A 27,085-nucleotide genomic window follows, 5' to 3' on the forward strand; every position below is an offset into this window, starting at 1 on the left:
GAGCACTGACCAAGGGGAAGTGGGGTCTGCTCGGCAGATGTACCCCTATGCCTTTAGTAGGTAACCAGACTGATGTCACTAATGTAGAAACCATATAACTCGCTCCTTTTTTTTCATGTCTATGCTCACTGAGTAACCTCTAGACTGTAAGTCGGTTTCCCAGGCAGGGAAATGATTCACTGGTCAGGCCAACATGAGTAACCCATCCAGTTGGTAGTTTCATTTTTCACTGCAAATTAATAAATTGTCCTTGGCATGTGGTTTTACATTCCAGTTCTTTGTGGTACCTGACAGCGTGTGTCTGTGTTGTGACTTAAATCAACTCTGGTTCTTCTACTAGATCAGGTTTCTAGGCCTACAGGCTGTGGCCTCCCCCTGATCATGCGGTTCCATCAAGGGAAATGCCAGCTGGTCAGAGTGCTGGTGACAGTGCTTCTCAAACTATCTGTGGTTGCAGACACACTTTTTGGTCATTTGTTTGTTTTTAAATTTCCAGTCCCTGTGGACCAGTTTTTATAAAATTCAATAAAAACATATCAGAAAAGTGTAAAAAGGTCATAGAAAATGCAAGCCCAATTATTTAATTATTAAATTCAATAGAATCCAAATTGCTCTGTAATACAAAAGTTCCTTTTAAGAATATTATGCTTACTTCTAAGTGCTTACTTTCAATTTATATACTTATCTCAGGTCCAGGGACTACACTGCATCTGGACACTTGTTATAAATGCAAATTCTGGGGCCCCATTCCAGGCCTACTGGATTAGTGGTCTGTGGGGCCCAGCAATCTGTGTTGTAACAAGACCTCCATGTGATTCTGATGCCTGCTCAGGTTTAGGGGAAACACTCACCTAGAATGGGTATGCATCAGAAGTCCTAAGCTTAAATGGCAAAGGGACCAGGCAGGTACAGACATGAAATTTTACAAGAGAAAGGTAATGAAGAATGGTAGATTACATGGCAAACTGTGCCTACATGTTCCACAAAGCATTCAAATACACACACACACACACACACACACACACACACACACCAGTGATCAAATAAAACTACTAGCTAGTGTGGGATCCCTGGTCCATTGCTTTTATAAATGTGGGTTTTTAGTAATCTTAACCTTGATAAAATGGGTCACTTTTCCTGACAATGATTTAAGCTCAGAGTATTATATATTAAATTCTAAGTGTATGAAACTTATTCTTGAAGTCTTTATTCTGTGACAATAATCTATGTTTCCACTTTAAATTCTGTGTCACACCATTTTGAATTGTGAGATGTAATAATACATTTTCAATCATCCTTGATATTTTTCTTTGAAAACTTGAAAGTCAATTCTTACCAATCACTCTTGACATTTTTCTTTGAAAACTTGAAAGTTATTTCTTATCAATTAACTTTAGACAATTTTTGTTTTATTCCATAAAGTGTCCTTTCAACAGTTCAGTTGAAATTGTTAATATTTGGTTAACTATTGGTTAACTACTATTTCACTAGGTGATGGGTTAGAAAAAAATAGGCTTTGGGTTCCCATCCCAGCTTTGATGCTCAGTAACTCTGTGGCTTTGGGCAAGATATTGAGCCTTAGCCTATGAAATGGCAACAGCAGCACCTCCCTCACATGTCTGCTATGAGAAATTAATAAAATAACATATACAAATCACCTGTTGGCAGGGCCTCCAAAACATCATTGCCCTTTTCCTTCTTCCCATTCTCAAACACTATGGACTCCTTCTTGTCTAATTAACAGTTTTCTTTACTCCAGAAAAGAAAGAAATGAAGAATAAAACAATCCTGAAAATAATACCTGTCTTCCTTTGTACTGCTTGTCTATGACCTAATTATTTTATATATAACATTCTCATTATGATTATTTTGGTTTGAGTTGTACTATGGTCATAAAATATGACATAGGATGATACAATTTGATTTCTTAGTTCATACTGAAAGTTTCCATGTGTTCAAATAGAGAATACATTTTTATAACTTTGTGTGTCTGAGAGAAAAATATTTTCTATAATCAACAAAAGAAAAAATAGATAAATTACACTACATCAAATTTAAAACTTCTTGCATCAAAGGGCACAATCAACAGAGTAAATAGACAAACCATGGAATAGGAGACAATATTTGCAAACCATATAGAGGATTAATATCCAGCAAATATAAAGAACTCCTATAGCTCAATAATAAGCAAACAACCTGATTGAAAAATGGAAAAAGGACTTGAATATACTTTTCTCCAAAGAAGTTGTATAAATGGCCAATAAGAACATGAAAAGAAGTTTAATGTCACTAATCATCAGGGAAATGCAAAGCAAAGCCATGAGATCACCTCATACCTGTTAGAAAGGCTATTATCAAAAAGACAAAAGACAAGAGACAACAAGTATTGCCAAAGATATGAAGAACAGGGAACCCTTGTGAACTGTTAGTGGGAATGTAAAATGGTACAACTTTTGAGGAAAACAATGTGGTACTTCCTCAAAAAATAAAAAATAGAACTGCAATATGATCCCACAAGTCTTCTGGATATAAACCAAAAAGAATAGAAAGCAGGGTCCTTAAGAAATATTTGCACACCCAGGTTCAAAGCAGTATTACTCACAATAGCCAAGAGGTGGAAGTAAACCCAGTGTCTATCAATAGATGAACAGATAACCAAAATGCAGTACATCCATGCAACAGAAATACCATTCAGCCTTCAAAAGAAAGGTAATTCTGAAATGTGCTACAACACAGATGAACCTTGAAAACATTAAGCTAAATGAAATAAGCCAGTCAAACAGACAAATACTGTATATGAATACACGATATATGAATATTTCTATGAGGTACCTAGAGTAGTCAAATTCATAGGGACAGAAAATAGAATGGTAGTTGTCAAGGGTTGGGGGCAGGGAGAATTAAAGCATTATTGTTTAATCAGTATAGAGTTTGCATTTTGCAAGGTGAAAAGAGTTCTGGAGATGGATATTGTTGATGATTGTACAATAATGAGAATGTGCTTAATACCAATGAACTGTATACTTTAAAATGGTTTAGACAGTATATTTTATGCTATGTGTATCTTACCACAATTTTAAGAAAAAGAATCCCCACATCCCCAAACCCAAGATGTTAATTTTCCTTTCTCTACTCTTAATTTTTATTTAAATGAAAATTCTGCCTTTTTGTTGGTATCATTCTTGCTTCAGTTCCAACTAAAGCCTGAGCTGGGGATAGCCCAAGCCTCAGGGAAGGGGCTGGTTCAGAGTCTGTGGGCTCAGTTAGAGAATGGCTGGATCTTGGCAGAGGAAAGTCCAACCAAGAGAGGATGGGCAGAAATGGGCAGGAGAGGGAAAAAGAGAGTTCCTCTAGAGAGCCCAGAAGCAAACTCTTATTTGACAGCAAGGTATCAGGACCAGAAGTCTGCTACTGAGACAGGGGAAAGGATCATGAATAAGTGGGGACACAATGTCTTTGAAAGTCAATCCCAGAGTAGAGATGGGTTTCCTGAAAGCTGGCAAGGCATGGAGATGTTATCACAGCTACCCTACCTCCACTTTCTTTCCCATCTCTCCTTATTGCTCCTGAAAGGAAATACATCAGAACCTTAAGGTCTTTATTAATTAGTGGCTTAATCACCCTGCCTAATTTATTTCTACCATATCTTCATGTTATTGCAGCAGGAACTTTGAAGGCCAGGTTGACAATGTCCAGAAGGCAGGGGATAGTGACGTGGGAATTTATCTGGGAAGCTCTTTCCTGCAGGGGCAGAGGCAGCCCCATCTCAGGGGCTGCAAAGTTACGGAGCTGGAGGGCTCTGAATGAAATGCACATTTGTATTCAATGCACATCCTAACATTTTTAGTTATTTTTAACTCAGACAAAGAACTTTCCCAAGTCCTTTGTGGCTATTTTGCTTGTTCCATTGGGCTTTTTGCTGGAGCTGTTATTTTGATAATTTTCTCTTTCTTTTTTTAATGAGTGATCTTTTTAGCTTTGTTTCATGTTACTTTCTTCTATTTTTCACTTTTATTAAATGGGGGTGAGGAAACAAGGAAAGAATTGTGAGGGCAATCCTTCCTCCTACCGAGGTCTGTGGTATTCCTTCCAGTGTCTGCTCCAGTGCATATCTGTGTCAGACCCAGCAAAGCCTAAATGCAGGGGCTGTGTCCATCCTTAAAATTCATCATGCAAGTCATTCAAAAAACCACTAAGAAAGAAATTCTCTGTCAGTTCCTGTATAATTTAAATATTTCATAATCATCTGTAAGCAATATTAGCCTCAAAGGCAGCTTGGGGAAATGGTTGAAATAATACCACTCCATACTTTTCAGAATATGGGATCTATAAACTAGAACCTGTGGTCTCTAATATATGTAACCACAGGACAGAGACAATTTGCTTTAGAAGCCCAGGCCATAGATGGAAAATAAAATAAATGAAAAACAATACCCAGAGAACAAGAACCTCTTAGAGAAGTCAGAGGGTGTTAAATCCATAGTCAGAGGGGCTCTGTGCTGATATAGAGCCTTTCACACTGGCCCAGCTCCCAACAACCCATCTCAAGGCAGGACTTGGAAACAATGTTACTATTATGCAGATATTTTCCCTGGCCTTCCTTTAAAACATTATTCCTTCAACACATTGTAGAAAATGTGGCATTTACAACCTTATGGGACCCTGGCCTCAAACATGGGGGGACCAATTATCATTGGTCTATTTGACCACATTCAGCTCCATCTACCCTTTCACCAAAGGAGTTATTTGTCATCCCAGAACCAGGTGAGAAGAGACCCCAAATTATTTGGTAATCTATGCAGGGAAATACAGCAGTATTATAGATAGACTTATATCCCTGGAAAGCAAAGCTAATCATTCATTCACTCACCTAATAACTTTTTCAGCAGTTAAACTTCTCAGTCCATCTCTCCCTCTTGAAGTTTCCATTAGAATGCAGGCTTCAACTGAAAATTTGGTTCCATCTGTGTAACTGCTCAACTGACATCTCTTAATTCTAACATTGTCCTTCTATGTCACAGATTTACTCTCCTGGGAGTTGTAACCATTTTAAAGTATACAGTTCATTGGTATTAAGCAGTGTGGCAACCCTGTCTTCTCCATCTCTTTCCATTCTCGTTAGTTGTAGGAGCCATCACTTTCACAGCTGCCTGTCTCTTTCTTCCCAAGATGATCAAGCCAAGGACACATATGTCTTCTACCAGTAAGTGAATGAATGGTTTAACTCTGCTCTTTCTCAGTCCAGAGAAAACCTGCCTGTCTAACTCTACTCAATGTGAGTAAACCAGGAAATATGCAAAATTTATTTCCTAAATTTCAAAAGGCCAAAGCTCTTCCCTGGCCATGATAAGTCAACCTTCCCTCTTGGAATGCCACCCAAAGGAGGGACCCCACTGCAGCATCACCACTTAGGCATTTCAGCATCATGTGCTTATTCCTTTTGTTTTTAACAGCTTCTCCTTTTACTCATTTTGTTGTGATATTAATTCTCAGATATTAGTCTCAGTTTCCCTATGACTTGTTTAAATCTGTATCATAGTCCTGCCTTGTACTTTAATATATGTCCTTTTAAGTGTGTTTGCTTTATGTGGCATAATTAAGTTTATATCTGTTATGACTTATATTTGGAGCATCATCTATCAACATGAAAAGATTCCTGTTTTGGACTCAAAGTGTAAGGTTAGGGACTCTTTAGGTTTGGTGGAATATCTAAAAATCTTTCTTTACCTTTTCCAAATGAATGATATCTTTCCTGGATGATTTTTTCCAAAAGAGAGTACTGCAGATGCTTTATTTCCTTGGGGACTTTGTAGGCTCATTTGTGCCTGTATCTGAAATCAGCACTTTGAATGTTATCTGGCCTTTCTTTCAGATGTTTTAAGATTTCTTAAGATTTCACTGAAGCTTGAAATTGTTGTAAGTAATGTCTCGATACCTTTCTCTAGATGTTAATTTCCATATATAGGTAAAGTCTTTCATCAATCCTGGAAACACTTCATACCTTAAATTGTTGATTCTTTGAAATTTATTTCTTCTATTAGCTCAAGTACTTTATTACTTTTAAGTTAAGACACTGTGCTCAGTTCTAGAAATGAGTCATTGCATCCATTTATTTACACATATTTACTGAAACCTAATTTTGGATTTGATTCTGCAGTTAATCAGCATATTTTCTAATTATTTATCAGGTTTCAATGTAAATGCTTTACTATTTCTAGGAATGTCCTTAAGTATAATATTGCAATTTCACTACATAGCCTTTATTTCATAGATTTATACCTTCTTTCTGACCAGTTCAAGTATATTTTAGTCATTTTTAAAAAATTCCTTGAGAATTTTTGATCATTTTGTATCAGACAATTTTTCAGTTTATTATGCTTTTTCCCATTCTTTAAAAATTTTGTCTTTTGGAACTGCAACATTTAAAATTGGTTGAGATATTTTGAAAATTCTTCTTTGACTTGATTTTGGATATTCAAGTTATGTTATTGAAGATTTTTGAGACATTTTCATTGGCATTACTATGAAGAAGGATGTCTACACTGTTACTCAGGACATTAGTTTCCACAGAGTAAAAATACTTCTACTTATAAATTTAGTCTTTAAAAATAAATACAGGGATACTATACTTTTTCTAAAAACTGATGATAAAATTCTTCCAATAAGTGATATACTTAACCTACCTTATATCTCGAGATTTAATCTTTAAATGGGCCTCGTTCAACAGATAGTTATACTTCAAAGAAAACTGAAATGTAAATATAATAAGTACTTTTCTCTGTTAGGATCCCGCTTTTAATGAAGTCTTTTCTAAAAGAAGAAACAGGCATGCTTAATCACACAAAGTCCAGAGAGCTGCTTTACATGTAATATGCTCACCCACAGCAGCGAAGTTGGAATGAGGTCAAGCAGCACAAACCTATTCTATAACATTCTTTAAGTCAGTTATCACGTCTGTCCCTGGAGACTGGAACTAGGGACTCCTCTCTATTTTAGTCTGAGAACAGGTTTTAGCACTAAGAGAGGGAAAGCTGTGCACTTTTATGTTTATCTTACCTCTAGCCGTTTAACCAAGTTTCCAATTCCAAAAGAAGCAAAAACTCTTATATAATGAGGAATACATTTTAAAGGAAAGCTAGTATTTATTTGAAAACCCTTATAAAATATTTTTTAAGGATATAAAGGATATATTCTTATAAAATATAAAGTATTCATGTTTCCTGGACAGCAAAAAGTGAATATTAAAAAATTGATCCTTTCCAAATAAATATATGATTTTAATTCAGATTTAATCAGAATCTCCAGTGATTATTTCCCCTTTAGACTCTAACTAAAAGAATTTAAAGTTTACATGGGAAAACGTGCCAAACAATACCAAGAAATGTTGAAAAAAATGGAGTGAAATGAGACACAGTTGTGTTTTTTTATGTGTTAAAAACTAAAATAAAACTATTTTAATCAAAAGTATCATTATTGACACAAAAATATAAAATTGATTCAGGAAATAAAATACAAGGTATAGAAATTGACATGTGAAGCAATACATGTTTCACATAAGGCAGCATTTCAATTCAGTAGATAAAAAGAGTTTTTAAATAAATGGTGTCATCAGATCGGCTATATAGTTGAAAGAGCAAAATTCATACCTCATACCATATATGAAATACATCCTAGATAGATTTAATATATGCATATAAAAATCAATTAAAATATTAGGAGAAGAGTCAGGGTGGTATTTATAATACCTTCAAGAAAGGAAAGTTTCCTAAGCAAGATAAGGAACCATAAAGGAAAAGATAGATATTTGTGATTAAATATTAACAAAAAAAGTTTTTTTACAGCAAAAGATACTATAAACAAAATCAAAGACAAATGATCGACTGGGAAATAACTAACTTCATCATGTCACACAGACCAAGCAGAACTGTTACTAACAGACTAAGAGCTCCCTACACATAGAGGAACGCTTCAAATACCTATAGAAACATGGGCAAAGGATAAGAAATGACAATTCACAGAAGAAATGCAAAAGAACAATAAAAACATATGAAACTATGCTCAGCCTCACCAAAATTCAAGGGAATATAAATTCAAACAGAAAACCATTACTCACTCGGTAAAGTAGAAACACCCAGCAATGACTAGACTACAGAAAGCAGTCTCGTACTCACTAAAGGGACCCTGAACTGGTACAACTTTTTTGGAAAGAAATCTGGCAACATATTTTACAATTGGAGATACATATGCCCTTTATTTCGACCCATTTTGGGATTCAGCTGGAGTGTAGCACACATGGTACATAAGGACAGGCTAATCAGGGGGAACCACAACCATAACCAAGGGAGACAATGTTAGTTTCTTTCCACAGGGGACAGGGGAGTAAACAGTATATAATCATTGACATGAGGGAGTTAGCTCCTCACCTATGAACTGGGTGCATGTCTGTGACACTGTCATGTAAAACATAGTTGCACAGTAATATTTATATTTTAAAAAAATATACCGATAAGTGGAGCAATAGGAACACTTTTACCTTGCTAATGAAAGATAAAGTAGTCTAACTGCTTTCAAACAATTTCGTATTACTTAATGAAGTTGAATACCGCATATTCTGTGACCTAGCAATTGACCTTCAAAGTATATGTCCTAGAAAAACTCCTGGATAAGGACTAGGACACATGCCCATAGGTACAGAGCAGTATTTTCATGAAAGCAAAAAGCTGGAAGCAACCCAAATGCCCCAAATGGGTAGAATGAATAAATATGTAAATGCTTTATATAGTGGAAGAACAATACTGATGTACTAGTTAATACTAGATAGTGGTGAAAATGGGCAAACTATAACTATACACATCCACCTGGCTGAATTTCAAAACATAACGTTGGGTAAAAATCAAAACCAGAAACAACATGGATGGAGCTAGAGGGTATTATGCTCAGTGAAATAAGCCAGGCGGAGAAAGACAAATACCAAATGATTTCACTCATATGTGGAATATAAGAAAAAAGAAAAAAACTGAAGGAACAAAACAGCAGCAGGCCCACAGAACCCAAGAAAGGACTAACAGTTATCAAAGGGAAAGGGACTGGGGAGGATGGGTGGGAAGGGAGGGAGGAGGGGGAAGAAGAAAGGGGGCCTTATGATTAGCATGTATAATGTGGGGGGGCACAGGGAGGGCTGTGCAACACAGAGAAGACAAGTAGTGATTCTACAGCATCTTACTATGCTGATGGACAGTGACTGTAACGGGGTTTGCTGGGGGGACTTGGTGATGGGAGGAGTCTAGTAAACATAATGTTCCTCATGAAATTGTAGATTAATGATACCAATATAAAAAATATATTTAAAAAAATAAAAAATCAAAACCTGAGAAAAAGCAGGATTCCATTTCAAAACCAGGCAACACTAAAAAAATGAAAGAAAAGGCAGAATGACAGAAAGTCCAGATTACAGCTTTCTAGAAGGGGAAGGGGAAAAAGAGGAAAACGTCAGGAAGAAGCAAATGAATATTTACAAGTGATACTTATCAATAAAGGTCAGGGGAAAAAAGACAGGGAAGATATGTGTGTGTGTTTTATTAATAGTCTTTAATGTTTGTGTGTTCATGTTATATACATGCACATATTTTTTCGAAGTCCAGCATGTTGCACTCACATACACATGCACACACACGCTGGAAGAATCTAGGTCAATGTCAGCTCATGCCTACAAAGCCAGCCCATCCTGTTACTGGAAACGTCACTTAACTGTCTTCTAGGTATACTTTGCACTGTAGATGCTTAATATACAAACAAATGGATATATTTCTAGAGTAATGACTCAAAGGAACATCCCTGGGAGCCATGTTCTTTCAGGGTCAAGATAAAGCAGAAATTTTTCTTACGCAACTTTCGGCAGTGCCCCAGAAGCTGGACAGGCTATAACAGAAAACCCAAGATAAACACATACACTGACATAACATTTTTCAAGTCACCTTGGGAAACTTTATTTGCTAAGTTACAGCAAAAAGCAAAGGTGACATTTCTGAGTAGAGTTAAATGGTTTCTACTTTCACCCTGGGTTAATACATTTCATTCACTTTATGATTTAAAGTAAATAACACCAAAACTCAAACCTTGGTTAGTAAGATTCTCAAGAACAAGAAAAAAAATGCCTAAGTATTTTCAACTACAAATCGTTAAGTACCCAGGAAATGCTGATTTTGGGGCCATAGATGAGGTGGCACTCTATTTCCAGCTATTACAGTGTTGGACTGATTCACACAGTTGAACCACTAAAAGCATTCTAAATAAGGTGGTTTTTCACCAGGTGAAGGAAGACAATTAGAAAGGGAGGAAGTTGGTCCTGATTTCCATCCTCTGCAGCTGCTTGAAACCAAGCATGTGCCTCCGACTGAACCTCTACTGATTCTGAGCTACTAGCTTCTTTTTCTTTTCCAAGGATTATTTTGAATGTTTGGACTTCCTTACTCACTGTGCTCTGTCTTCAGCCATTAGGAGTTTGGTAAATAATCTGATTTAGCGAAGGTGCTTTACTGACAGGATATCCTGTATCTAGTTAACTAAGGCTAGAGAAAAGGGCAATCAGACAAACCTAATGCATGTTACTTTAAAAAGAAAGGAAAAGCCAGAAGAGTCAAAGCTACAGGACCTTTATCATCTCAAGTACACCAAAACAACACAATACTGAACTACTTCCCCAAACGTGACTTATTTGCAGATGTGACATTTTTACTTCCTAATGCTGAGTTCTGAGCACTTTGTGCTCAAGACCTGAAAATGTAGGTGCAGCATAATCAATGAGGTGAACAGCTTTAAGTCTTCCCTTAGCAATAAATAAACAGGAAATAAAATTAACTGCTGCTCTTGAATGTTTTTACCAAAGTTTTAGATTGCTTTTTTTAATGTAACAGCTTTATTGGAATTTAATATACATTATAAAATTTACTCTTTTCAAGTATACATACATTTCAGTGACTATTAGAATATCTGGAGTTGTGCTATCAAATTCCAGAACATTTGAAAGAAAACCCATACTCATTAGCAGTTACTCCCCTCCCCCATTCCCAGCCCCTGCCACTAATATACTTTGTCTCTATGGATTTGCCTATTCTGGATATTTCAAAAAATGGAACCATATCTCATGTGGCCTGTTGTGTCTGGTTTCTTTTACTTAGCATAATGTTTTCAAGGTTCATACACATTATAAACACGGATCAGTATTTCATACTGTCTTGCCAATGGGTTCCAGCCCTAGGCAAGTTCACTATGGATTCAATGAGACCAAAGAACGACAGTGGAATGTTCTTGGGGTGAAAGGGTTTATACTCAACTTTATTCCCACGGTGACAGGTCAATCACTAGAATCCCATCCACTCAGAGCCAGTCTGCATGCAGTAAGCCGGGCTCTGCCTCTGGGCCTTTCTACCCCTGCAGCCGTCTCAGTCTCTGTCCTTGCTGCTGCCACCATTTCCCATCTCGTCTCTGCTCTCTTGCAGCCTTAACCGTGCTACCGTGTCACCCAGAGCGCTGGGCAGGCCTCTTTGTATAGTTAATAACAATGTATTGCCCACACGTGTGTAATAAGCTAGCTGACCAGCGCCAGGTGAGAATCCTGGCCACAGGAACCTTCACTTTATCCACACATAAAACTTTATGGTACATAATTATTCCATTGTATAGATATACTACAATTCTATCCATTCATCAGTTGATTGACATTTGGGCTGTTTCCTCCAGGCTGAGCTGCTTATTTATGGTAAAGAACAAAAGAAAGCTGAGGAGGCAGGAGGAACTGAACTCCAGCTCAGAACTGAACCTAAGCCAGGGGTCAATAAACACAATTACTGTTTTACCTGCACTTAAAACCAACTGTTGTAAACCATGCTACTCCTGGAATGTTAGTGGAAATGTCCACTGTGATGATGGAATGTGTGATATTTTTTCTTATACTATTAAGAAGAAAGGAGGGAAACAATTGAAACATAACTGACTAACAGACTCCAAAAGGTGAACAAATAAACTAATTGCGGTATACCAATCCAACAGAATACCACGTTTTTATACAGAATACCCAGTATTAAAAGAACAGGCTGTTGACCCATATGACATGGATGTGTCTGTGTATAATTATGCTTATCAAAATAAGTCAGACAAAAACTGATACCTAATATATGATTATCTTCACATAAATTTCTAGAAAATGCAAACTCTTCTAACGTGACAGAGAGCAGAGATAGGGATGGGAAGATTGTTAATATATATGAGGAAACTTTTGGATGGAAATGCTCATTATGTGATTGTGGCAATGGTTTCATTGGTGTATGTAGTTAAAAGTCATCAACTTTAAATTTAAACAAAATTAATCAACTTTATGTATCATTTATTGCATGCCAACTGTACCTCAATAAAGCTAAGAAACCGAGTTTTTTTTAAAGTACACCCCCCAAAGAAGTATTTGAATGACTACTTTGTGGAAACATTGTCTTCATTTTGTATAGATGGCTGCAGTTAATTTTGTAACAAGTCAAATTATTCTCATTTTTTACAAAAGGAATAGAGAATGAGAGAGTTCAGTAATTTGCTAACGCAGTTGCAGTCAATATTAATATGAGATTTTTATTCTTAACCCCTGAATCCAAATACTCTTCACTGTACCACACTGCCTCTCACTATTCTTATTATAGACCCAACTCCTTTTTCTGGAATCCCTGGGTCCCAGCATTTTCCATGTTAGGGAATTTTTTGATCTGCAGAAAATGTTTATGCTTGAGGGTGGTATTCCAGTTTATTTTTTCTTTTGCCTATCTTTGTATGCTGCCACAAATACTTATCCAATTACAGAAATTTATCTGATTCAATTGATTTACTCATTTTCAGTGGATCAGAGTGGTTAACCTGGATTAGATTAAGGCAAGTAATCCTAATGCCTGGGTCAAAGAACTGAAAATAATTCATCTGAGATTAGAAGCGAGCTGGACAAAACAAAAACCTGATCACTCAGCCCACTAGTTGGGTATGGTACTTCTTTGGGGCAACAGTCATTGCTTCGATTATGGGGTGTCCAAGAACAGGGACTATTCAAAGTTACTGTAGGGTGTCTACCTAGTTTTTGTCACCACTTTCCTTCTTTTTTATGGTATTATAATATTCCATTATAAATACACCGCAGTTTTATCCTAAACTTGAACTCTAGGTTGAGATTGCCATCCCATCTCTGAATGGGACCAGTGAAGGGAGGTTTCCTCACCTCCGTACCTCCACCAGGTCATCTTTTACCACATGAGTAACTGAACTCCTTGCAAATGCCAACATTTCTGACATTGTATTTGGGCTCATTTGAACATGTGCTATAACCTGGATTATGTAAAATTAATGAAAAAGTATAAATTGATTAAGAGAATTTTTTTGTTGTTAAGTAGCTAGATTTGGGGGAGAAAGGGTTGCATTTCTTTCATGCAAGACTTTCATAATGCAGGTTAACTGTTTTAGGTATGTCCCATTTGTCCCTCCAGATCCATTCTCCATCCCATTACACCCAGCCCTCTGCCCTAGGAAACTAAACTGTATCAGGGGCAGGCTTCCTGGGTCTTTGTCCACCAGTTGGGTGTGGTCAATGGGAAGCACAAGCACATCAGAGGGAGAAAGAATCTATTCACGGTTTGGGTGAAAAATCATTTCATTTGCTAGTTGGGATCCCTGTCTGTAGGATCATTATAATCTGGCTACACCTCTTTCCTGGAGGCCACCGTTCCGCTCAGGAGGTCCCTTCCTCTCACCTCTTCAGGCTGATGGGTGGTAAAGGAGCCTTGGCAAAGTATGCTTTCCCTGCGGTTTCCCTATACTCTGCCCACATCCTTGTAAATATTCTCTTCATAAAAAGCTCCCCTAAAAGTAATCAATTTGAGGATGCCAATTGTTTCCAATACAGCTGACATTTACTGAGAGCTAACAGTATGCTTCATTCACAAAATGAGGTTTATTTCAAGCCCTTAATTTATATGAAAACACTGACATTTGTGGGGTTGATATCAAGCCCCAGCAAAGATAAGCAATAGGTAGGTAAGGTGTGGAGGAGAGCAGTGAATCAGCCTGACTCAATCTTACTGCAATGGTAATTACGTGAGGCAAAGACATATTCACAGATTTGTGAGAACAGCGAAGGTGGGGGATACATTTCTCAGACTTTAAAATGTGAGAGATGTAAAACATTTTCATATTGCTCTGTCATGCTTCTTTTTGCTTACAAATCATATTTTCATGGTGCTTGCAATCTTTTTGCTTATGCCATTCTAAGGCTGAGATTTTAAACCACTCTTCTGGGGCTCTAATGACCAGATATGAAGAGAGAGATGTTTGCTGTAAGAAAAACTGTCTAAATAGCAAATCTAAGAGGCAGAACAGATTTCAGAGGTACCATCTGTTTTTCTTCATTGAGATGTATTATCATTTATGGTGAAAAATGCTGTAAAAGTGAAGCAATGCTTCCTGTGCTGTGCATAAATTATAATCTCAAACAGATTTTGATTACTTAGAGCTTTATCAAAGATATAAACCCATTAAGAAAAAATGGGTCTTGCTCTCATATAACCTCCCATCTCCAGAATCACCCTGCTTATATAATTTCCCCAAATAAAGTCTAACTAAATAACTAGAAAAGCTACTTCAAGCTGATTTTCTTTGATTTTTCTCTGATGAAGCCAAAATATCACTTAGCATGAAACCATAAAGTAATTTAAAGTGAAAAAGTTAAATACTGAAATATTAATACGGTGCTTTGTTTATTTATGTTTGGTTTAAGGGAGCGTGTGTGTGTGTTTGGCATAGATTAGGGCCACAGATAGAAAAGAGAAACTCACTGAATTAACGTGAGCTGGCAAGTAAGATCTATCCTTGTATTAATTATGAGTATCTAAGAACTTACGACTATTTGAAAGGAGGTATCAAAAGAAAATCTGGATGACTCTGGCAGCTTCCATTGGCTCTTACAATGGATAATACCAGATGGCTCTTACAAAATTCTCATTTCTTATTTTCTAAATGAGCGGCAATTTCACTCTTTCAACTTTCTTAACTAAATGCAACATATCAATGAATAATAACATCTTGTATTTGTATAGCATTTTACAATTTACAAAGTGCTTTCCAGTTCTTACCCCAACTGATCTTTACAGTAAGTAGTTCAGATACAGTCAGGGCAAATACTATAACCCTTGTTCTACAGATGAGGAAATGAAGACCTGGAGATATCAGTCAGAACTCTTTTAGAAGCAACTTGACTTAGCGTAGGTAAAAAAAAATGGCAATGTATTGGTGCACATCAACTCCATTTATGGACTTGAGTTATTACTGGGCTATCGCCTTCTTTCCCTTTATCTGTCTATCTGTCTCTCTTTTGCTTCCCCTTGTACATCAGCCTTCATTCTCTCAGCAGACTGAGAAATCATGGCCTTACGTGATTCTTATTGCCTTGAGATCAGAAATGATGGTTCCTTTTCTCTCTTAATCTGAGCTGGAAAATTCTGAGGAAGAACCTATTGGTCCCTACTAGGTCATGTGTCCATCCCCTGAACCAACTCCTGTGGTCTGGGGATGAGATACTAGGGTTTTTCCAGCTTGGATCAAGTCGCCACAACTGTGGCCAGTATTACCCAGACAAACAGATAAATGGAACAGGAATAGACAGAGCCAGTGAGGAAACTGTGAGAAGAGAGCCAGCGCCCCTCATCTGTATATACTGCATTAAATAACTTGCCTAAGGGGCAGAATCAGAAGGATTTCATAACCGGATCCCTGGACGACAAGCCCGGCACCCTTCCCCTTTATTCACAGTCTGTCTGCAGGACCCAGAAGGTGTTACTGCGCCTCTCTCTTCCTCTTACTACTGTGGTCTGGTTCAAGAACAAAACTTGGAAAAGACTCAGGTTCTAATCCTGGTCCTGTCACTTGTTAGCTGTGCTCATCGGCAAGTTAGTTAACCTCTGGGACCCACAGCTTCCTCCTTTGCAAAGTAAACAATTCCTGCATAGGGTCATCAAAAGGATAGAAGGAGATAATCTGCTCCAGATGACTTTGAAAATGATTTTTAAAAAAGGGTACCTTAAGGTTTATTACCTAAGTTCCACATGTAAATTTTCAGAGGCTAAAATTACACATTAACATTATCCAGTCTCTTTTCCTTACCACCAGCCCTCTATTAGTATCACTTTGGTTCTGACATTTTTATTCTTTCAGTTTTAAAAGGCAGTCTCAGAAAGAAGAATCCAGTAGTGTCTCAAAATATAAAGGTTTAGTCCAGAAAAGAAGCTTATGAATAGATGGTTTAATGGCACCTATCATACTCACCTTCTCAATACAGATTAACTAGGAAATGGAAATTTCTGGAAGATACACAAGAAACTATTAACAGTGCTTACCTCCATGGAGCAGGGCTAGAAATTAGTGTTTTGAAAGAAACTTGCATTTTGTATTTATGCCTGTCTCTACTACTTGAATTTTTAAAATCTTACACATACACTCTTTTCATAATTAAAGAGTATAGTTAATTTTTCTAAATTAAAGAGCATGGTTATAGCAGAAAAGTCATATAGTATATACCTAGTATAGTATTTGACACATAAAAAGCTTACAGCAAGTTCTTGTTTATTGACCAAACTAGGAATTTCTAGTTACAACCTACCTAGCAGCAAAGTAAAATCAAAGTCACTAGAATAAAAGCCAAGTTTCACCCCTGTGACTGAACATGTTTTCCATTAATCATACTGTGAGGAATACTCATTGTCACCTGCTGAGGATATAGTTTTACACTCTTATACCTTCGCAAACCAAAAATGAAATCTACCTTCTTAATTCCCAATTAGAAAGCACATTGCACGAGGCTACCTCTCAAATCTATGACTCCTATTCCTGTAAGCACACTTCTTTATTAACATCAGAGGATGCTGGTCTTCTAGGAACCATTCTCCTTTACAGTTGGGGGTTTGCATGATATTTTCAAAGAAATTAAAGGTTACATGGCAGCATATGCTAAAGCTAAATGACAGATTTAAATAGTATTTTTTTTTAAATGGTGCAATAGCTACAAAGTGTGGATGCTGTGTACCAGCTAAGCACTGTACTGGTTGCCTGGTTACATCTATGTATAAAGGTCAAAACGGTTGACTCTGCATCTAGAAGGAATTAAAAATCTTAAAGTTTCATAACTAAACCAAGGATGGTGTATGAACCCTTATATAGTCATCCCTTAAAACAAGCCCTATCAGACTTTGACCCTCATCAGCCTTTGGGGATTTCTAAGGAGATGTTTTAACAAAAGATATTTCCATATATGAAATTTGTTACCTTGTTCACATTTCACTGAAGTTATTGTACCTGGACTCATCCCATTTTATCATATCCAACTGCAGTCTGCTACCATAGGGTATTAAAAACTTTCCAACCTGATATAACATCTATCCCATGAGAGGGAGAAGAAGGTCAAGTGTTTTAAATTGTTAAAATTAAAAAATCAAATTTTCATTGTGATTAACTTTGCAAAGTATAGGCCAGTCTACAATCTAGCAACAAAAAGTACACATCTTAGTAAGCAGCCAGCATCTTAACTCTAAGAGATATTCCTCTTTCAGTCCATGAGAGTCTCTCCACATTAGCTCTGCCTTGCTAACAGTTTTAAGTTCAAATATCCTCTCTCAGTAATGGGACAAGATAGGACAACAATTTTGGTCTAGAAATTTACTGTGAGTATATTAAAATGGATAATACTTATTCCAGAATTTAAAGATAAGGAGAATCAGTGTTTTCTTTCTTTCCTCTTTAAGTTTAATCAATGCAGTTTTTTGGGGGGGCAGAGTAAAATTAAAACATAAAATTAACCATTAACCACTTTAAAGTTTACAATTCAATGGCATTCAGTACATTCACAATGTTGTGCCACCATCACCTCTATCTAGTTCCAAGACATTTCTACTACCCCCAAAGAAACTGCACCCAGAGTAGTTATTTGGCTGTCTTATTTACATTTACTCTCTAATTTCTCTTTGGAAAAGAATAAAAGAATCTGGGTATAAATGACAGCATAAGGATCTGATCTGCCTTCATTTCTTCTGGAACTTGTTTGAGTTATAAAAAAACCAGCAGAGGTTCAAAGATGAAATGAAGCTAATCTTAACAAAATGAAACCAGGATTGGGAGTCCTGGAAGGAAGTAATCCAAAAAAGGGATTGAGGAGAAAAAAATAATTCATAATTCTTTCCAGGGCTTATCCTTGTCAGAAACCCAGATCCTACCTCCATGAATGACAGTGTTCAATCTTTTTGGGAAAAAAAAGAATTGAAAGAGAAGTCCTTGAACTACAAACTAGAACAGTTTGGAAGATGGGGAACAGTTAAATATATTGAAAAAAAGAAAACCAGCTCCTAAAAGTCAGATGTCTATTTTGGGGAAGCTAATTTATTGCTCTTTCAAGTACTCTTACAGTCCTCTTTGTCCCAATGCCTTAGAGAACAGAAGTCCCCAAATAAAGGTCACAGAAATGTAAGGGATGAGGCCCTAGGGCCTTCAGCAGTCCAGTTTTCTCAGTCTGGCTTTGCCACGGGGGACATAGGGCAGTGCATCATGGGAGCAGGAGGAAGCACTGAGCAAGTCCTTATCCAGATGCAGCTACTTACATCAGGGGAAGGCGCTCACGCTGTACCACTGGGAGGTCAGCAAGTAACAATTCTTAGAGCCGGATAAGGCTCGGAGACATTATCCAGTCCAATCCCCTCCCCTCAGGCATTCAAGATAGTCTTCCTAATACTTATCTATTCCTGAACAGCCTGTGCTGTCTCTTGAGGGGAAAGTTCAATTTTCTTATACAAAAGGCACAATTCAAGCCAAGAGAGCTCTGTGCTGCTTTGGCAAACTTGGGTTTTATAATTTCCATACATGCTGACATGCTGAAAAAGATTCAGTGAGGTCCTATGGTCACTTCACTAACAAAGCACTAAAGATGTGACCCCCAGGAGGGTGCTGGTGACACTGGGGAACTGGAAGGATAGGCCATGAAATGTAAGATTTCATAAATGTTATTGGTTCTTGTTAGTTCTGAATCTTAGGTTTTTCTTTTTAACTGTTTTAGGCAAAGACATCTATGTGCATACATATTTTCCAAGAGTTGGACTCACTGTTACCTTCAACCCAAACCCTGGAGGTTGTCATCATTATTTAGTTCAATAGAATTTCTATTTCAATAATTCATCAGCATGAAAGCCACTTTTCATTAGAGCTATGTGTTAGACATTTGGGATGAGGAGCCCTCCTGATTTGCCCAGGACTCCCACTCTTAGCACTGAAGGTCCTATGTCCCAGGAAACTCCTCAGTCTGAGACAAATTGAGAGGGTTTGCTACCCCTCTGTCAGTCCTGGGTTTCGCCTTCCATGGCACTGCTGAAGAACCTAGAAGTAGATGGAATGGAGACTTGCTATAAAAATAACTGAAAAGATTTTAAATCTCCACCAAAAATTTCCAGCTACATTTTACTCCAGAGATGATTTTCAGAAAAAAATAAAACAAAACAAAAACAAACCCAGGGATCCATTTCCTTCAATAGGTAGGAAATGATTTCTTATTTTGTGTGGATGATTGACTTAATGTATGGTGGAAATTAAACCGTACTTAGAAATTAGCTATCATAAATACCACTATAATAAGGTTCTGAAATATTATGTTATTTTTTCCTCCAATTTCCACATTTTAGAGCCTAATAAATAAAGCACAATATGGCAGGCAGACATAACAGCATAAAGTAAAAATCTCACAGTTCTTTGGCGCTATTCAAAGCCCTTGGGACCTGTGCACTGTAGGCAAACTCCCCAGAGCTGGAGATGCACCAAAAGCAGCCCACTCTCCAGAGGCCACACCTTTGGGGCCAGAAGAGAGGAGCTGCTGGACTTCAACCTGTCCACTTGAGCCAATGCCAAACACTCCAAGAAAACCAAAAGCCTTCAGTGCTCGTATCTACAAAACAGGCTTGCAGAATCAAGGCAAGAACTTGTTTCATCAAGCTGGGAACTCTAAACCTTCTCAACTCTATACATGAATTGTTAGATAATCCGACCTCTGCTACTTGACACATTTCTACCTTTCTGAACAATTAATCTCTATTACTCTGTAGCAGGCAGAATAACAGCTCCCAAATAGGTCTATGTCCTAATACCTGGAACCTATGAATATGTAACTTGCAAGGATAAAGGGACTTTGAAGATATGATTAAATTAAGGGCCTTAAGAGTAGTGTGTGTTATCAAGGTATGCCAAATCTTATCACATAGGTCCTTAAATAGCAAAGAACATTTCCTATCTGAGTTCAGAATTAAGAGATTGACTACTGTAGGAAGACACATATGTTGTTAGCTTTGAAGATGGAGGAAGGGGACCCTAGAATTCTCCCCTAGACCCTACAAAAAGGAATGTAGCTCTGTTAATACTTTGTTTTTGTCCCAGTGAGATCCCTACAGAACCTAACCTACAGAACTGTAAGGTAGTAAATTTGCCTTGCTTTAAGCCATTAAGTTTGTGGCTTAAATGTTTCCAGCAACAAATAGGATATGATATATATCCTTCACTGTTGCTGTTCAACTTGCATGATGCCTTACTAATATTTTGCTTTAAACCTCAACATTAGACCATTTCTTACCTAATGTTTAATTTGCTTCTCTGTACAGACTTAAAAAAAACAGATCTGGTACTAAAACAAATATGCTCCAAATCCCTTCGACAGTGCAAGACAATACCTTCTTTTACATGTCTACCTTGTTTACTTTCTTTCTTTAGTTTGTTAGCACAGAGACCACTTATATAAGGAACCACAGAGCATAACTGAAACCAGTAATTTTGTATGAAGCAAAAGCACTTGTAGGTGAGAGTGGAAAATGACAACCAACCTCTTTAACATCGTGTGTAAAGACACAGTAGTGCCCAATGTTTCCCTGCAGTGTGCTGGTATTACAACGACAAGAAGACACTCCTGGCCCTTTGTAAGAGCGCAACGAGGACTGTCCCATTCAACATGCCAGCAACCCCCATTTGAGAAACTCATCTAGGACTGACTTGAAACATTTAAGTATATTCATTAGCATGAAAGAGATCAACACAAACATCAGACAGAGAACATCAAACATTTATAGAACAGTCTTCATTATTAGTAATACAGCAGTCACTCCCTCATCCGTGGGATTGCCTTCCATGGTTTTAGTTACCTGCAGTCAACCACAGTCTGGAAGCAGGTGATCCTCCTTCTGACATACGTTCAAAAAGTCAATAGTAGCCTAATTCTATGTCACAATGCCTGTCATTCACCTTATCTCACTTTATCTCATCACATAGGCATTTTATCATCTCACATCATCAAAGAAGGGTGAGTATAGAACAAGAAGAGATTTGAGAGGGAGAGGGAGAGAGAGAGGCCACATTCACATAACTCTTATTACAGCATATTGTTATAACTGCTCTATTTTATTATTAGTTATTCTTGTTAACCTCTTACAGTGCCTTATTTATAAATTAAACTTTATTATAGGTATATATGTATAGGAAAAAACATAGTATATACAGAGACTATGTATACCCCCATGACTAAGAGGTGACTACTGCATTTGGTAGGATGTAGGAATGACCCAGCCTTCACCTGTAAGATGTTGAGTGCATAATACTTGATGCCAAAAGAATCTCATTATGGGGTAGCAAAAGCTACAATCTTAAAAGTACACACACACAGGCCTTTCTTCCAATAAGCTCTAGACCACAGATTCTTACCCTAAGAAGTTTCTGATACTAGTAAATACTAAATATTTGCTGAATAAATGTATGAAAGACTAGCTCCAGGAAACTAAGTCAGGATATAAGTAGGTTTTATTTTTTATTAGCATTTTGCTGTAGCCGCTAAGTAGTCATGTAAATAAACAATTAAAAATTCAGCAATCAAATTTAAGCCATTGTCATATAATCCAAAATTATATGGAGGAAAAAAGAGAAATGGATGGAGCTGTAAATGAAACAATACTGGCCATAACTTGATAGTTGCTGAAATTGAGTGATGGGGATATGGAAGTTCATTACATTTTTCTATCTTGGAATATGCTTGAAGATTTTCCTAATGAGGTTAAATTATAAAATAGGGGGAAAAAACCAAGTCACTATTGGCTGGGGAGGGCAAACACATTATCACCTGGTCTTAGCAACACGGTGGCCTTTCAAGTCTACAACGATATTCAAATGACCTTAGCTAGTTTCAGAAGTGAAGGCAGCTTCTTCAAGAAGAAACCCAACAGCATCAGAATGACCTTTTGTTGTTCCTATGGTTTTGCTGCTGGAAAAACCCTTACCATGTCTACAGCCAGTTGCTTAAGAACTAGGTTTCACATTGATGTCTCTCTTACCCAGGGTATTGTCCTCAATGGCTGCACCCAAGCAATCATGTTTGGTGTCATAGGAATATATTTTGTTAAGGCAGTGACCTCAAAGGTTCTCCAAACTCAGGTTTTTAGAAAAAAAACTGGAAAATTCAGGTGAGAAATCTGATTTTTACTACCATTAAAGGGAGCTACATTTTTCTTAAATCCTGAAGTCATGTCGATATTGCTAAAGCCTCTTAAAAAGTTGTTTTAATAAACATCACATGTTAAATGCTTAAATCTATAGGATTTCTTATGGTATTTTTTTAACTTGAAGTTCTAGTTAGATTTAAGAAGGTCCTAAAAGAAGATACTTCAGATTTCTTACCTCTTCAGTTTCCAAAGCCTGAGGCTCACTGGCAATTCTGGCTGTAGAGAAAGCAGAGAGTAAAATGTATTTTTTTAAAAAAAGGAGAAATAACATGAAACATGAAGAGTTTAACAAACAAATGAGTATTTCTGTAAATAGAATTTGGTTGTAACTGAATAGCTCTATGGGCAGAGGGTCTCACGGGTGTACGTTCTGTTGACTCTTTTTCTTTACTAAAACAGAACTGTGAAAATAAGAGTTCCTTTCTTTGTGAACTTCCCTAGTCTGCAAGGAAACATGAAAACACAAAGCTGGCTTGGGAACCAGAGTTCTTGGTGACAGAGATTGTGAACCAGTGATGAATAAGAACAAGTTTTCTCTTGACCTAACACGATTTGCTCCCAGCAGGACCAAAGTGGCAGAGACAGAACACAACCTTGCTCCAGATGTTAGGCACAGAGCTGGAGTCCCATTAGTGTGTATCTAGCCCTTTAAAAGGGTAGACTGGGACAAGTTAGGGTTATAAAAGCATCTTTAGCATCCAGAGCTTCTGAGGGTTGTTTACATGTAGTGATACCAATACCACTAACCACTTACGACCTCTAAGAATGTTGAATAGTGTTGGCCTAATTTTGCCTACTGCCAAGTGCTTCATATTAAGAAAGTTCCTACCTAGAGAACCTTTCTGACTCTTAAAAAGCCACCCAATATCCAGCTCAAAGGGAACTGCCTAAGAGTGAGGGAATGCTTTACCATTCCTATTTTGCTATGTCTTGGAACAAAATACCTTACGTCCACAGCATCGTGACTGGGAGCTGAAACCAAATTCACAGTGGCTCCTAAGACCAGATGAACATCAGCATCTCTGGAGATCGCACTGCTCAAGACGGCATGTACGCTGCGATCTCAGCCCAACCAGTTATATTCCCAGGTCACTATCATATGTTTTTAGATGAGCCAATGTTATTAGAAAACTATTATCTCATGATTAATGATAGCAAAGGGGAAAAAAAAAAAGCCAAGAGCAAAAAACAACCTATTTTCAGAAAATGAACCCTAGGGATAGCAGTGTTTAGTGGGACTGGCAAAATAAGCCTTCTCAAGGGTGCTCTGAGTCCAGGACTTTCATACATTATTGGTGCCGGCATAAATCAGCACAATTTCTCTGGAAAGCAGTTTGGCACTATTTATCAAGATCCTCAAGTATGTTCTCAATCATTGTCTTAGTGATGCCACTCCTTGACTCTATCCCCCAAAAAGCAGAACTCCACAATGTTGACAAAGAATTATTACCAAGGTGTTAGAAATAGCCTAAATATCAGTAATACAGTCTATTAAGTAAAACAGAGAAACTCTACATGATGGAACTTAGAAACAATAAATACAAAAATTTAAATAAGGAAAAATATACATGCTATGAAGTTATGTGAAAAGAGAAAATTACATGTATAGTATAACCTCAGTTAATTTTCTAATATATATGTACAAATACAATATTTTTCTAATACATCTTCTATAATATAGAAATATAATTTTCATATGAAATACTCTAATATATCATACATAATATTTTCTAGTAAATATGCATAATTTTTCTGATATAAATTTTTCTAAAAAAAAGATTGAAAGAAGATACATTAAAATGTAAACAGTGTATTACCTCTTCTATCCTATTATCTCTAGGTTTATAGAAGTAGTAGAAATTGCTAGATATGCCCCAATTTCTGTTCCCCTCTTTTTCCACTCTTTTAATAGAATTCTCAGAGAGGCACATACCTGTCAAGAATAACTGCTTTTCCCAGACTCCCTAGCTGCTAGGTGTGTGATCATGAGACAGAGTTCAATGGGATGGCTGCAAAAATGGTACGTGCAACCACTGGGTAATGCTCTCCTGTTCCCAACTCGCTCCCTTGTTGCTGATTATATGGGGTCCTTATGGCAAGCCACTTTAGACCATAAAGCACAGAAAACATGCTTGAGTTATGGAACAACATGACAGAGAGCCTGGGTCCCTAGATGGTCTTGTGGAGCAGAGCTACCTTACCAAGCCTTGGACCACCCACCTCTAGATCTTTAGGTGAAAGAAAAATAACTTCTAACTTCTGTCAGCACTGTGAAATCAAGTCTCTATTACATGTATTCAACCAACAACCTAATTAATGGAAGGGGTCATTATTATTTTTTCTTTACAAGTTAAGCATTTTCCAGATTCTCAATAATCACCATGAATTATTTTGATCATCAGATAAAACATTTAAGTTAAGCATTGTTTAGTAAGGTTAAGAGCTTCATTCTGAAGTTTGGGCCACATGTGCCTTCTTCCTCTATATGAGAGGAAAAATGAAATCTACAGTTTCCAGAAGTAGTTATTGATATCATATGCCAGGGCACAAATCACACACATTCCCTGAACACATATGACCCTTTCATCACACCCCATGGCACTTTATTTCAAGCCTTTTGAAAAATAGTTTTAATAAGGAGAAATTGTTTAACTCTAAATAAAATCTGCTTTAAAATCTGTTTGAGGAATACTGTAAAAAGACCTTCTTCTGTCAATGTATTATAATTATCCATTTAAGCGGATACCTAGACTTCTTAAAGTGAAGTTGGAAACACTCTTAGAAACAGCTTCATGTAAGCATTAACTCATATCTTTAAGAGTGTAGTTTGTTATTCACATAGAATATAATGAATCACTCCTACAGGAATTCCATTGGCCCAATAACTCTGTTGTCTGTCTGTCAACCAAACATATGCTTTGATTTTACTTTCTGCCAGAGCGGTGACAGATTTGGCAGAGCTCTCATAACCTCTCTGGTCTCCTCTTTGACCCACAGGCCTATATTACAAGATTACAAGACTGTCCAAGATAAAGAAGTCATTTCTACTCCATAAAACAGAAAAGATACCTGGTCTACCTGGGAAGCAGATCTGAAACAATGGCCTCACTGAAACCAGTCTCTAACTGTATTAGAATAACGCACTGAGAATCCTTGAAATCTTCACATCAGCACCATTTGGCGCCTTGTAAAGGATCATGAAAGCCCTGTGCACCTGTACACAGGACACTTCACTAGGTAGACCCTAGAGATTTCTATGTAATTATATATCAGATAAAGGAACTATTTTCCCCCTTCTTCCCAAGAGAATGCCAAATGCTCCATTTCTCCCCTGTGAATCACAATACTCAACACTAATAGGGCTAACTTACATTCAGTAACAAAGGCAAGATGCCAGAGTTTCTTCACCTCCCTCTGAGGATGACTGTGCCAATATGTTCTCAAGAACCCCCTAAATTCTCTCTTGCAGTAGGCAAATTGAAGCTGACAGTCAAAGCTCTGAATTCTCGGTTTTTCTCCCCCTCTCCCTTTACAGGAACATAAACGAGCCAATTCAACAGGCCTAATTACCATGGTAACAACATGCACTGTGATTATGAGTGTGTTTGTTTTTTAAAATGACTCACAGATTGTTCCTCTAGAAGCCCTAGACACACAGGTTTCTGGCTGGTTTATTAAATGAATCCAAAGTTTTCTTGCAAATTTCTTGCTCCTATTAGCATAACTGATGCAATGGAGAGAGATTCATGAAATGAAGTATGTCCTCCTTAAGGATGACAAAGACCCCACTTGGTTCCTTAAACACTCCAAGATTAATCAATTTAAAACCCGAGTTAACAATGAAATTAATTTGAATTTGTACACTGGAGATAATTAATCTGGTCCTAATTTAAATAATTAAGGTATTTCATAATGTAGTTTTAGAGACTACATTATGAAATGAAATAATGAGGTGAAATTAAATCAGCAGTACAAAAATATCAAACAAAAAAGCCTAAATCCATGGGTACATGGTCAGTCACATATAAAATTTTACAAAAGAATAAATATAAGTCTGCATACTGAGAGGTTTTTAAACTGATGTTCAAAATAAGGACATTCACTTCTAAAATATAAACATGAGAGTCCAGATAGTTGAAAACCTGTGGACTATTTCCATTCATTAATTCAATACATATTGTTTAAGACCCTCTATATACTAAGCACCACTGTTTACAAGTGGAACATTGCAAAAGGGCTTAGGGAAGACTGTTTTCTTATGGAAGCCGAGGGCCATGGGTATGGCCTAGTCCCTCTGCGCGAGGGTCCGTGACCTAATCTCATGCCAAGCCAAGAATTTACTGACTTTGGCATCATGATTGACTCTCTCCAAAAAAAGAAAAAGTAAATGCTAGTAATTTTGGTATGTTGATTTTCTTCTGTATGAAACGGAAATAAACCTTATTTAAAAAGAAATTTATATGGAATAATTTTATATCAATTTAACTTAAAACTCTAAATCT

At 37.1% G+C, this 27,085-nt stretch overlaps 1 protein-coding gene across 1 annotated transcript in view; it reads right to left on the reverse strand.

Moving 5' to 3' along the window:
• Positions 1 to 27,085, reverse strand: part of GNG2 (G protein subunit gamma 2) — a 108,066-nt gene that overhangs the window by 69,110 nt on the left and 11,871 nt on the right. The window contains exon 2 of the mRNA XM_036917848.2: positions 22,759 to 22,799. The gene's annotated coding sequence lies outside the window, so the exon portion shown is untranslated. The remainder of the gene's footprint in view (positions 1 to 22,758; positions 22,800 to 27,085) is intronic.

The sequence above is a fragment of the Manis pentadactyla genome, chromosome 11, assembly GCF_030020395.1.
Source record: "Manis pentadactyla isolate mManPen7 chromosome 11, mManPen7.hap1, whole genome shotgun sequence".
Lineage (NCBI taxonomy): Eukaryota > Metazoa > Chordata > Mammalia > Pholidota > Manidae > Manis > Manis pentadactyla.